The following is a 13,847-nucleotide window of genomic DNA, read 5'->3' on the forward strand; positions in this document are numbered from 1 at the left end:
AGAGCTGGGTATAGACAATACTGATCAAATGTCCACTGCACTCAATGGTAACTGTTCCATTGACTTCAGTGTTGGATCAAGCCCCATGAATAAGGGTGGCAGAGTAAGGTAATGAAGGCATATGTGATTTCTTAAGTTAGTAATTGGCTGAAATTAAAGCATCACTGCTGTTTTTCATTTAGATGCTTGTAAAATTAATTAGATATAAATGTGAAGAATGAAATCTAGCATACAAAAGTTATTGCAATGACAGGAGCAAAAAAACTGAACAGAGGATTAAAAATATAATTACACCAGAATGAAGAGATACATAGTTAATTTATAAAAAGAAAGAGATCTTAGTGGGCTAAGTTCTTCCCTCTGTTTACCCTGGCAACACCATTGGCTTTTTTCAAAGCCTATGTGGTTGCAGTGATGCAATGATGAATGGAATTTGGCTGAATTACATTATAAGTATTTTATTTCACAGAGGCTGAGTGAAGGCATGTACAGTTTAAAACCAACACTTGTGTAACAGATGTGCTAATCCTCCAATTAATCTTTCATATGCATTAGAATGCTTTGTACTATATTGCTTCCATCTATGCTAAAGAAGGCTTATGGAATTAGCTAGATGTGTAGGGTAGTCACTACTCTTTGTCATCCCTGAAACTGCATCTGAACTCTAGACAACATAAAAATGATCTGTTTTCAAGTCAGTGAATTGTATGGTGAGCTAAGTTCTTGCAACCCAACCCATGTTCAAAACAAAAAGAAAAGAAAAATGGCTTATCCTGAATTACCTTTTGCTTACTAGCATAACTAATGCCATAACGCAGTTCTTCAGTTTTTCCCCTTAGAAATCTCAATTTTAGCTCATGGGGCAAATATATAGAGAGATAGTTGAAGTAACACAGATGTTCTTATGCATGTTGTAATTAAGGTAATCAAAGTCAGTAACCCTGTCAAAGAAGGAAATTAGGTTAGTTTGGCAAGATTTGTTCTTGACAAATTCATGTTAGTTGTTACTTGTCATCCTCTTAACCTGTAGCTGCTTACAAATTGATTGTGTAATTGTGTTCCAGTATCTTTCCAGGTATGCAGGTTAGGCTGACTGATCTTTAATTCCCTGTGTCCATTTAGTCTCCCCTTTTAAAGATGCTTAAACTATGCCCTTTTCAAGTCCCCTGGGACATTATTCTCCTCCATGAATTCTCAAAGATTATCTCGTATGGGTCCAAGATTGTTTCAGTTTGGTTCTTACAAACTGTAGGATGAACGTCATCCAGCCCTGCTGACCCGAATACATCTAATTTAGCTAAATATTCTTTAACCTGTTCTTTCTCTATTCTGGCTTATGTTCCTTACCCTTTGTTGTTAATATTCATTGTGTTCATGGAGGATAGGTCAATCAATGGCTATTAGCCAGGATGGGCAGGGATAGTGTCCCTAGCCTGTGTTTGCCAGAAGCTGGGAATGGGCGACAGGGGATGGATCACTTGATGATTACCTGTTCTGTTCATTCTCTCTGGGGCACCTGGCATTGGCCACTGTCAGAAGACAGGATACTGGGCTAGATGGACCTTTGGTCTGATCCAGTATGGCCATTCTTATGTTCTCATATTCAGCATTTAGTCACAAGTAGCCTTTTTAATGAAGACTGAAGCAAAAGGGAAATTAAATACCTTACTCTTTAGCTCTCCTGACCCACTAAGTAAGTTTTGTTCCTAATCATCATGAAACCAGATTTTGAATAACAAAATCTTCTGGGAATCAGAATTGTCTTTCTCTGCCCAGCTCTAGTTATCAAGCTATTAGTATACTAAATAATGGCAATAGTAATAGTTTGGACTTATAGGGCTCAATCCTGCACCTGATCAATTTAATGGCAAAGCTTCCATTTACTTGAGTGGTACAGGATTAAATTCATATAGCACTTTTCATTTTTGACTCTTCACGTGCTTTACAAATTAACAAACGTAGCTTCAGAAGATCCCCATAAGGGAGATAAGTCTTATTTGCCCCATTTTACAAATGAGAAAACAGGCATAAGGAGGTGAAGTCAAAGGGATATCCAGGTGATCAGCACCTCTGGAAATCAGGCCTTCAATGTCTCAATTTGGGGCTCCAAAACCTGAGGCATTCTAAATTAAAGGACACATTTTTGTATTAATTTGGCTCTTTCTGACTTGCTCAAGGCCACATAGTACATTTAAGGTAGAGCCATGAATAGAATTCCCTTCCCCAGTCTCCACCTTAATCATAAAGCCATGTTGAGTTCTGTAGGAAAATTCTGACTCCCTTTAAAAAAAGACTCTTTTGCATAGGGTATTTTAAAGAGAACACAATACAGCTTTTAAGATTTCAACCATCTTAGTACAGAGAATAAAAAAAACCCAAATCCTATAGTACAGCAAGTGGTTGCAAGTCACGTCAGCATCATAGGGTTAAGTTAAGGGCCAAACTTTAAAAGCGATATGATTTTCAGTAGCCACTTCAGGCTAGGAACATTACAGTGTACTATGCCTACCTTAAAAATGACATTCTCCAGCTAAAAGAAAAAAATGGTTGAACCTGCTAAACTTGATTTAAAATTTTTGCTAACCTGTTGAGTGTTTGGGACAGCCGTGCAAAGTTACTGTTTTACATCACCTTCATTTTCAGTGCTGTGGCTGTGTAGGGACTCTGCTAAGAGAGGTGGTGGGTGCTGGAGAGAGGAATGGGTTGCTGAGGCAGCCCTTCTCCCTACTCTCAGCTACTGCCAGTAGTCTGCCTCAGAGTATATAGATGGCTGTACTCTATCTTACATGATGGGACTTTAAGGAGAACATGGTGCTGTAAGAGTGCTGCGGTACTATCAGAGCACTGTTTCACCCTGTGACTTCCTTTGGACTGCAACACCATGGGCCCAACTTTCAAATGTGGGGACTTAAAAAGGATGTCCAAATCATGCATTTGATCATCAGATTGACTCTAATGACACATAAAATGGTCATTAACATGCTAATCTGAACTCATAAATCCTTCAGAAATGGGCTTTAGCTGTACAGCTAAAAGACCTTTCTCATGATGTGAAGAGAACCTTTATATTGGGGAAATTTTATGAGTACATATTTAGCTTAGTGTGTGGTAACATAACTGCACAATACCTATTAATAATTGGAGGTTGTTGCCTCCCACTATTAGTCACTGAAAATTTACCCTTTAAAGTCTCCACATTTTAAGTATACATTTGTATGATATTTATCTGTAAAGCATAGAACGCCTTGTGAGAAATTTTAACACTATATTTATTCTCAAAGAAAAGATCCTGAAATTGCCTGTGAGTAATGTAGTCCAAGGTAAGTGAAATCTTTGGAGTGCTTTGTACACATGAAACACTATCAGTTATTCAAACACTTTATATCCATTCACAGCTCCCACATTGGTCCATCCTTCTGTTCCAGTTCATCAGTTAATGGAACCCTTAACCCCAATGGTACAGTTTTTGCCTAAGTTCTGTTACTAGACAACAATATGCAAGGTGTAGCATCAAATGCTGCCCACTAATAACATGTTATAGACCAAATTACTTGATATAAGGTTATTTTTATTCATTTCTATTCAAAGTTTATCACACTTTCAGTTAACATTTCTTAATTATCAGTGCATTTTTTCTGAAAACTGCAGAATCTGCCACGCAGTCTTGTAATTTATTTTTAATTCTGTGTTTATTTAACTATTCCCTCTCCCCCGCCCCCACACACACCATTTCTTCAGTTTGCTGTGGCAGTGGGGGTTATAGGTGGATCCAACACTTGGATATCACAGAACTGCCAGAAGCATGAAACTCTGAAATTTGAGCAAGGGATGTTGTACCACACAAAGGCCAGTGATGTTAAACTGGAAACCCTGACTGAGAATTTACAATGAGTAAAAACTAAGAAAAGACTTCAAAATGCATTAGACAAATTAAGAGTATCTTTGATTTTTTAAAAAATGTATGCGAGAAGAATAGAAGAAATGCTAGATGTTGTGAAAGGGACTTCTACCTTAACTTATTTGTCAGAACTCTTTGGACTAGCTTGAGGCATACTAAGGGAAACAGTGTTGTGCTGTAAAGTAGTGTCTAGAAGCAAATTTCAGGAAATATTGTTAATATATAATCTAGTGTACTATTAATAACAAAGTAGGTATTCTATGTCTCTTAAGGGTTTTTATTTTTTCTATCCTAGAAGAGTCATTTGTAGAGCAGAGTTATACATTAAAGTGACTTCATAAAGTGCATAATTCTTAGATATGTTGATGTATACCATGAAAGACACAGAATCATACACTTTACATTCACTTTGCGAGTCACTATTATAGTGTTACTTCTGGAATTAGACACCCTTCAGATGCACACTTTTTAAAAAGCATTAGTTTTTCAGATATCCCTGAAGCATATGTCATGACCAATAAAGGTTTGGTGCTTTTTGTTTGTATAATTTTGAATAAATGGCATTCTTACTTATTTATCAAATTTCAAATGTTAAACTGTTCTGGTGACAGTTATCACCTTTTCATATGGATAATCAGCAGTTAGTAAATCTTGCTTTGACTGTCAAAGTGGATCTTTAGCTAAAGTAGCATTCAGATTTATACTTAAAGCAGGAAGACGCATACCCAGATAATAAATAATGACTTGCTTTATTAGTCATATAAGAATGTTTTCTTTACATAATTACAAGATACAGTGAGATTAATGTTTGATATAATTTAAAATACAGTGAAACCTTTATTAGGCATCATCCTGCCTTAAGAGACAACATCAAAGTTTCCCCTAACACATATTAGGCCAGATCCTCCAATGTGTATTGTTAAGATAGCTTTGTGCCACTCTGCTCATTCTTGGTAGACCAACAGCCACCATAACCAGATGTCAGAGGATTCCCCCAGTGGAACCTCCTGTGATAGGCGCACCCTAATGACTTCGATCCCCACCGCATTCCCTGTAGCTGCTGCAGGGTTTGTGGATGGGGAGAAAAGAGTCTGGGCAGGGTATCCCTCTGCTAGGCTGTTATAATTGCCCTTTCGAGCCTCTGGAAGCCAGCCCAAGTTAGAACAGTTGGTAATGACCGGCACAGAGTGGCACTATGAGCTGGGAGTGCAGTAAGCCACCTTTGTACCACTCCCCCCGACTTGCATTTACTGCTTCTTGGCCAGATCCCAGTATCTTGCTTACTGAGTGACCTGCTGTATTAGACAAGCAATGTTTTATCTGTCCCTCTTTTGAGTGGTCATTTAAAACAGACCTCAGAGTGTTTGCTATAAAGAGCCTCATTTATTTAAAATGCAATATACAGTGAAAGAATTTGCCAGTATTCCCTTTCTTGAATATGATATATTCCATCTACTGAAAGAGGCTGACTAGGGAAGATACAAATTCAGTACTTTTATCTGAAATTTGAAAACAAATGACCTTGAAAAAGAGCAAGTGGCAGGAAAAACAACTTTCGAGTCTCATATTTTGCTGTTGTAAATTATTTGGATTTGTCTTGATCTATCTTTTAAAAAAACATTTGAGGCTGACAGTGTCAAAGCAGAAGTTGAAAACGAGAAGCACTGTTGAGAGAGAGAGAAAAAGCTGAAGAATGAAAGAGCGGTGATTAAATGTGGTGGTGTCATCAATTCTGGAAGACAAGAGAAAGTCTTTTTTCTTTTTGTTCATGCTTTTCATTGCTGTAAGATCATGGAAAATATCCCAATGGTTGTTCGAAAATCCCTTGTGGTGGTGAAGCTGTTGAATGAAGAACAGCTGTGTGCATCCTAAGCGAGATGGATTGTTTCAAGTGAAATGGTCTCTGGAAATAGCGTTCAAATGAAAAATGTTCACTACTGCCATCACCCTTACTGTCTGCTGTACATCCAGAACGGAGTGATGTATATGCCTCTTATAGACCCATGTTAAATACTCCTGGTTCAAATACTTGTGACTTGGGAATACTTAATATTTGTTGTTTTAGTTTCCTGTTTTCTTTCTTTACATTAAAAAAAAAAGTTGCGAAAATCAGACACGAGTTTGCAGTTAAACTCATCACATTAGAGGTACTTAATGAAATGAACCTTTGGCACAAATAATACACTTTTGTCAAGGAACTAGAGTATTCTCCAAACTACATCCCCACCCTTGCTTAGTTTGTATTTTGTCATATATCTTTGCTGAACTACACATCTGCGCAGAAAAGCATTTATCATTTTTAACTTACTTTTATTTTCCTATTAGAAATCTTATTAGAAATAGAAATCACCTTTGAGTGAAATGATCTTCTCCATACAGCTGTATTTAATTCTGCAAAAGTGGGCTTGGGTAAATGAGATCTTGTTCATACCAACTAAGTGATTAAATCTTGAACAAAATTATGGTAGGTAGCATGGTGGGTTGTTTTTTTTTTTTTTGGCTTTGCTGCTTCTGTGTATTGCCTTAATGTCTGAAACAAAGTATCTGTGTTTTGAGGAGGGTATTCTGGGACAGATTCACCAAACATGAGTTAGTTTTAATGCAATTAGCTGCCTCATCTTATTTCATTAAGATCACATTGAAATTTTGAGAATTGCCTCTGTTCTGCTTTTACATGCCTGGGAACTTTCAGTACAATGGTTTTTATTTAACTTTTAAAAAAAAAACAACAGCAGCAGCATTTCATTCTCCATTAAGGCTCTGCCCTTGCAAACTTTTATTGCACATGTTTCACTTTAAGAAAGAGTACTTCCTGGAGCTACTCACATGCTTACAGTTAAGTATTTGTTTGTAGGATCAGGGCGTAAATCAATAATTCAAGAAGTTGATCTATAAATTCCTTTTATGGTCTGGTTCCAGTGCACTTTAAAGACCATCTGCCTCTCTCTCTCTCTTCATTCCCTGCCTGGATAGTTGAGATTATCTGAGACATCTGATCCGATAGTCCTCAAATATGTTTGTTTTGAAGGGTGAGGCAGAGGTGGCTCACAACTCTTTATTTTGCTCCTAAGAAAACTCAGTTTTCTTGAACTGCAGATCATACCAATCTGTTTACCTGGACTTTTTTTTGGGTGGGGGGATGTGTGTGTCTGAAGCAGTAAGGGGTTGGGGAGACCTATTTGTGCAGTAGTTACTGTAGCACTGGTTCACTGATGCCCTGAACTGTTTTTAACTGTTGTTTTAAATCCACCTGGAGATTATAGATAGATGCATCATATACATGTAAAAACTAAATAATTCTTTTCTGGGCTAACTGGTACAATGTGTTCACAATGTGCCAACCTTTCACTGCTGGCATTCTGGTTTATGGTATGGCTCAAGTAACAAATCAAATGAATGTGGAAGGCATCTTAAACCACCACACAGCTTTTGTCCGCATCATCAAGCCTCCTCACAGCTTGAAACAATTTGACAGGACTGATCTTAGACAAGGCAAGTAAAGTCCTGTTGTCAGTCCACTCAACCATGCTCCCTCTAGCACACTAATGGGCTCCCTTCCCATATTTCCATAGACATTCAGACAGTGAGAAAATAATTTTGCAGATGTTTTCTGGGAAATTAGTACATTATTCTTCCCTTTTCTACTCATGAGACATTCATTATCCATTACCTTTTTCTAAATCTTGTAGTCTTTGGTGGATGGATGGCAAAGCCTGCCAGAATTCAAAAGTCAGGCTTTAACATCATATACTTATTTGCTTTTGTTCTAAATCCAGTGAATTCAGATTTCCCTTGATGATAATATAGAGACATCAATATATCACAGACACTCATGGCCCATGCCAGGGCACCATTCCATATGTCATCCATTTGAGAGGTGTGTGATTAAGTGCAAGCACCATAGGCCTGGAGTTTTTCCCCCGATCTCTTTCTCATCTGGATCCAGGACAACAACGCTATCCTGTATACACACAGCACAGCAGAGGTCCTGATGGGTGATAATGGAAGCTCAATGGTTACAAATATGGAGTAGAGGTGTAGCTTCAGCTATTTGCACTATCACTAGAGAAAACCATTTTAACTATCTTACTCCTCTACATTGTAAACAAATATACATCAAAAATTATTACAGAAAATGTGGTGGACTTACCCAAGGATCATGCTCAACTTTGATTTTTGTTCTTCTTGCTGGGTGTCCCTTAAAAAGAAAATATAATCTACAAATATGAAATTAAATTTATATTTACTAGAAGTATAGCAGGGTGTTAGTATTAACAATAGAAAATTCAAAAACTAATTACCTGAAATGCTTCCACACAACAGTATAGTTATTATTTCTCAAATTTATTGAGGAAAAACAAGACATGGTTAAATCAAACCAAAACAAACAAAAGCAAGCAAACAAAATCAGTTGTGAAACATACTGTAGACACCAGGATAATTAGTCTCCCTTAGAAATCTTTACTTAAAATATAAAACTGCCTTTGGAAATACCGTATCTTGGACATTGTGGATTTTTCTACACGCAATCATTATGTCATGACTGAAGCATATGCCAGTGAAAAATGCAGCAGTACCTTCCACAGATGTTCTATGGTCATTGTGATCTCTATTCTATGAAAACTCAACAATAGAATGTTGTTTTATGGTTAATTTTTCTTTGAAGGTGCTCAAAAAGAAGTCCTTTTATGCCTTTCCCTACCACACTTCTTAGTCTTCAAAGCTACTGTGAACGGAAAAGTATTTTTGTACATATTCAGAGAAATCTAAATGAATTCATAAATATTCATCTAGGGACTGAGGATTTTTTATGCCTAAGGGGCTTCATTTAAGGAATGTGTCTCAGTACTCTGAGCACATCATCCTTTTTTTCCCACGTGCAATTTATTTGTTAGACCACCTTATTATCTTCAGAACCAAGAAACAAATATTTTTCTCATTGGCAACCTACCCATCTCTGTTCTAATTTTACTGAAGCCCAATTTTCAGAGAAGATCTGTGCTCTTGCCTGAAGACTACTGGTTCCTAATCAGAGTTTGGTGAACACTATGATTTAGAATAATTTACTCTTCTCCCTTCCTTCTGATATTTATTTAATCTAAGGATTTATTACTATTTCAGCCAGGCTAGGAATGGGCCTTCTTTTGTGTTTCTCAATGCCTGTAATTCAGATAGTCTAGTCCATATTTCTCAGAACTCTAGTTCTTTATTTATCTACCTGTCAATCATTCTATTTGCCTGGGGATCATGAGGAAATCAGTTTTCATAGTCTTTTGGACAGCTGTCAAGATGAGGTGCTACACAGAAGTCCAAAGGAGTTGTATAGGCCAGAATTTGATCCCTACAGTTTATCACCCAATATCCTTCCTGAATTAAAAGGGTTCATTACTGTTCATTGGCTTGTTTTTCAACACCACAAATCGACTAATAACACATCTCTGACATTCAGTGTAATCTTTAACTGTCAAAGGAAATAGATGCCAAGTCATTTACAGGCTAAGAGTAAATTGTAATCTTAATAGAGATACATTTGCATTCTGAGAACTTTTTTCTTTTGTGTAAATGAACTAACTCTCCACAACTTCCTATCCCATAACCAAATCTGAAAGAGCCCACCCACTGTGTGTCCTGGAGCAGGATAAGGAGAAGCTATTGGAATAAAACAGTTTTCAAATGCAAAGCACACAATCCAGTGCACAAATTACATCATAGCACAACAATTTCTGAACTCTTGCCACCTCACTGACAGCATGAGTGGTGTCCAGTACTCCTTTCCCACGGACGTTTTCTCCATGGACAGTTCGGACCTCCATTGTCTCCTCTTCTGAAAGAGCCCTGGGCCTTAATTTGTGGTCAAAACTGCCTTCCTAGCCACAGCCTTGTTGGCCACACTCTTCTTGACATCCTGGTTGGAGTGCTCTCCACATCTTCTTAATATCCACTAGCACCCTCCTGTGGCCTCTTAAACATCCTACACTGCCATCTGCTACAAGAATGCCCCTTGTCGAAGTCCCTGATTACCAGTGACCTTTTGTGCACCCACACCATCTGACATTAATATCTCCACTTATCCTTTCAAAGAGCTCCAGGGCATATTATACTAGACAACCATTCATTGTATTGTATAAGATCTCTTGTTTGGTAAGATAACTCCACTGCTGGTGAAGGCAACAACTAGTGGGTTTCTGTTTTTGCTGGCCTGGCTGGTCTGTAAGCAAACATACAGTATTTGTGGATTTAGAACCTGCATAGCAAACAGCCTTCCAGTGAACCCAGACTCCCCTCCCACCAGCCAGTGATTTCTTTTCTGCATGTAGCATACAAACCAGAAAAAAAAAATTGTTTTCCCATAGCAGTGCTTGATCACACTCCAGAGTCCTGTCTGCATAGCTTCCATTAAAACATTATTGGGAATTTCTGATTAAAAGAATTGATTTTACACAGCAAATAAGAATTCAGATAAATTATCTGAGAACATGTTCCTATACTTGCAGCAGAACAGATGCAAGCTAAGTTAGTGTTACTTTAGTTGTATCAAACAGGACTTCACAAACCAGCTGCATAGAAACAGAAAGATAGAGCAATACTGAGAATGCATTTTGGAAAGGATACATGATTCCTCACAACCCTCTTGAAAATCCAAGTTAGGTCACCCTCACAGTCCCCAGAAGGCACAGCACTTGACCTGCATGTGCATGTATCTGATCTAATTTTCGTTAAAAATATAAACAACAAAGAAAACTTTTGAAAATGCTCACGACAAAATGCACAAGAATATATACTGGCATATACACAAGAAGGAAAGCAGGGCTTTAACATTTTGACCAAAAAGGAAAAGACATTTCTTCTCTGAAGAGCTGACAACCATAAGGTTTCAGATGCAGGCCTAATCCTGCCTTAGCAAAGGAAGATGATGATGACCTCTTGAGATGCCCTTCCAGCCTGCATTCTTTGACAGAATTACTGTATTAGTGGAAGGGGGGGAAACTGAAGACATGCTTTATCTTGATTTTAGTAAAGGCTTTTGACACAGTCCCATAGGACATTCTCATAAGCAAACTAGGGAAATGTGGTCTAGATTAAATTACTAGACAATGGGTGCATAACTGGTCTGCTTGAAAGACCATATGCAAAGAGTAGTTATTAATAGTTCACTGTTAAACTGGGGGCAAGTATCTAGTGGGGTCCTGCAATGGTTTGTCCTGGTTCCAGTACTATTCAACGTTTTCATTGATGACGTGGATAAAAGAGTGCAGGGTATGCCTATACAATTTGTGGATGACACCAAGTTAAGAAGGGTCTCAAGCACATTGGAGGACAAGTTAAGAATTCAGAACAAATTGGAGAATTGGTCTGATATCAACAAGATGAAATTCACTAAAGAGAAATACAAAATACTATACTCAGGAAGAAAAAATTAAATGCCCAGCTACAAGACGGTAGCTGGCTAGGCAATAGTCCTGCTGGTTCACAGATTGAATGAGAGTCAACAATGTGATACAGTTCCTAAAAAGGCTAATATTCTGGGATGTATTAGCAGGAGTAGTTATTTAACACATAAGTGGCAATTGCCCTGCTGTACTCTGCAGCGGTGAGGCCTCTGCTGGATTACTGTGGGCACCACGCTTCAAGAAAGATGTAGCTAAACAGCGAGTTCAGAGGAGAGCAACAAAAATGATAAAAGGTTTAGAAAACATGATCTATAAGAGAAGGCTGAAAATACTGGGCATATTTAGTCTTATGAAAAGAAGAGTGAGTGTGGGACCTGATAGATTTTAAATATGTTAAGGGCTGTTATAAAGAGGACAGGGAGCAATAGTTCTCTATATCTGCTGAAGGAGGACAAAAAGCAATAGGCTTAAACTGCAGCAAAGAAGATTTAGGTTAGATATTAGGAAAAACTTTCTAACTATAAGGTAGTTAAACACTTGAATAGGCTTCCAAGGGAGGTTTTGGAATCCCCATCATTGGAGGATTTTAAGAACAGGTTGGACAACCACTTGTCACAGATGATCTAGGTTTAGTTGGTCCTGCCTCAGCTCAGGTGGATGGCCTAGATGACCTCTCAAGGTCCATTCCAGCCCTACATTTCTATGCGTCTGTATCTTAGTCTCTCAAGCTCAACCATGTGCACAATTGTAACTACAGTTTATGTTTCTATAAGATTTTTGTCTGAGGATCTGTGTTTTACTATTAGTTCATTAAGCCTAGCGAAACCCTGAGAGGGGTCTGTCATATGCCCCGAGGCACAGAGAGGTTGGGATTATTTCAAGGTGAAGCAGCAAGTCAGTGGCAGAGAGCATTATAGTACCCAAGTTTCCTGACCTCATGTAACCACTAGCCCACACCCCTTTCTTGTAAAGTGTGTATTTCAAAATTCAAAACAAGGGTCTTGGGTTTTTTTAGGTGTCTCGCTTCTCTTTGCACACTTCATTTTTGTTTTAAGAGGTACTTAATGATCTACAGAGCCATCCACAGACATTATATGTATGAGGAATGTGTCTTGCCTGCTTTGGATATAACTTATAAGCAAGGATAAACCCTTCTATTTATTGTGTTGTGTTGTGTTGTATTTATTGTTAGAGATGTTATTTGTACTTATTTCCAATTTTCTTTCATTTATCCTGTCTTTCCAAAAAGCATGAGGTGTACTTAAGAACTTTGAAAGGGACTGAATAGGAAGCTAATGTTTTACTTTCAGACTCTTGAATGCAGTATAGATTATTGCTGAAGCTCTGCGGGAACTAAAATGTTTGGACATTTTTTCACCACTTGACTCACTCAACTTTTTAAATCATGATGGACTCACCTTGTTTGCCTGTGCTGGGTTTTAGTTTGGAATAGTTTTTAGAGCACTGTACTGTGTGTGCAGAAAGCTTGGATTAAAACACAAACCACAGATATGTAATTCTTCGGGGTTTCATAATTAGCTGATCGTACTCCAGCAACACAATAGAATAAATTGTAAAAGCCAAATAAGCCAAAACAAATCCACTACTGACTTGTAAACTAATTCCAAGAAATATTTCTTACATCTCCCAAACACATACTTCTAGTTATTCTTTTAGTGCCAGTCATTTCCCATTTTATTAAGCGGAGTGGGTTGGAAAGAGAACATCTTTACTGAGATTTGCTTTCATGAAGCACCAGTTTCAATTTTGTTAAGAGTTTAAAGCAATACAACATAGAAAGTGGCAATTACCTCTGCATGAAGGTTTGATCTCATAGGTCACTCTCCTAAATCATCACCCAAGTTAAAGAAAAAAAAATCCCTCAGTAAAGGCTCGCCGTAGTCTGCAAATAGCATAAAACCGTTAATTGAGATTTGGACTTTTCTTTGTTAGTGATCTGGGGCTCCCTCTTGCTCCCATAGGGAGCCAATGAGAGCCATGCATTTCAAGGAGGTGGTTTGGGCTCATGTGTGGAATGAATACCTTTGTGATCAGACTTGAAGGCAGTTTTGAGATGTTTCTGCTTGATATTTATACTTGTGCATCAGTGAAACAGGTAGGCATGCCGCAATGCGGGTTTATAAACTCAGGGATTTTTAACTGAGTGAGGACTGCAGGATCAGGTCTGAGGTCGTTTAACATATAAATGCCACTTTTGTGAGTGGTGAAGGAATAGCTGAAATGTTTTTTAACAGAAGAACTTGGAAATTTGCAGTCCTCCCATCAGTTAACTCATAATCCTGTATGTAATGCTATTACAAATCCATAAATAATCACTTCAGGCTTAAGATGAATGTGTTTAAATAACTTTGGAATGCATTTCTTCCTCAGTGATGAAAGAATACAGTTTACCCAATCCAAACACACACACACACCCCTCCAATTTCTGTAACCTCCAATTTTTCTTGAAGTCTTCAGTTAAACAAGCATCTTGTTATAATCTTTGAGATAGCTAGTCTTCAGATTAATATGGTGACTGCTTCCCCGTTCTAGATGTG

The sequence above is a fragment of the Eretmochelys imbricata genome, chromosome 4 (assembly GCF_965152235.1).
Source record: "Eretmochelys imbricata isolate rEreImb1 chromosome 4, rEreImb1.hap1, whole genome shotgun sequence".
Lineage (NCBI taxonomy): Eukaryota > Metazoa > Chordata > Testudines > Cheloniidae > Eretmochelys > Eretmochelys imbricata.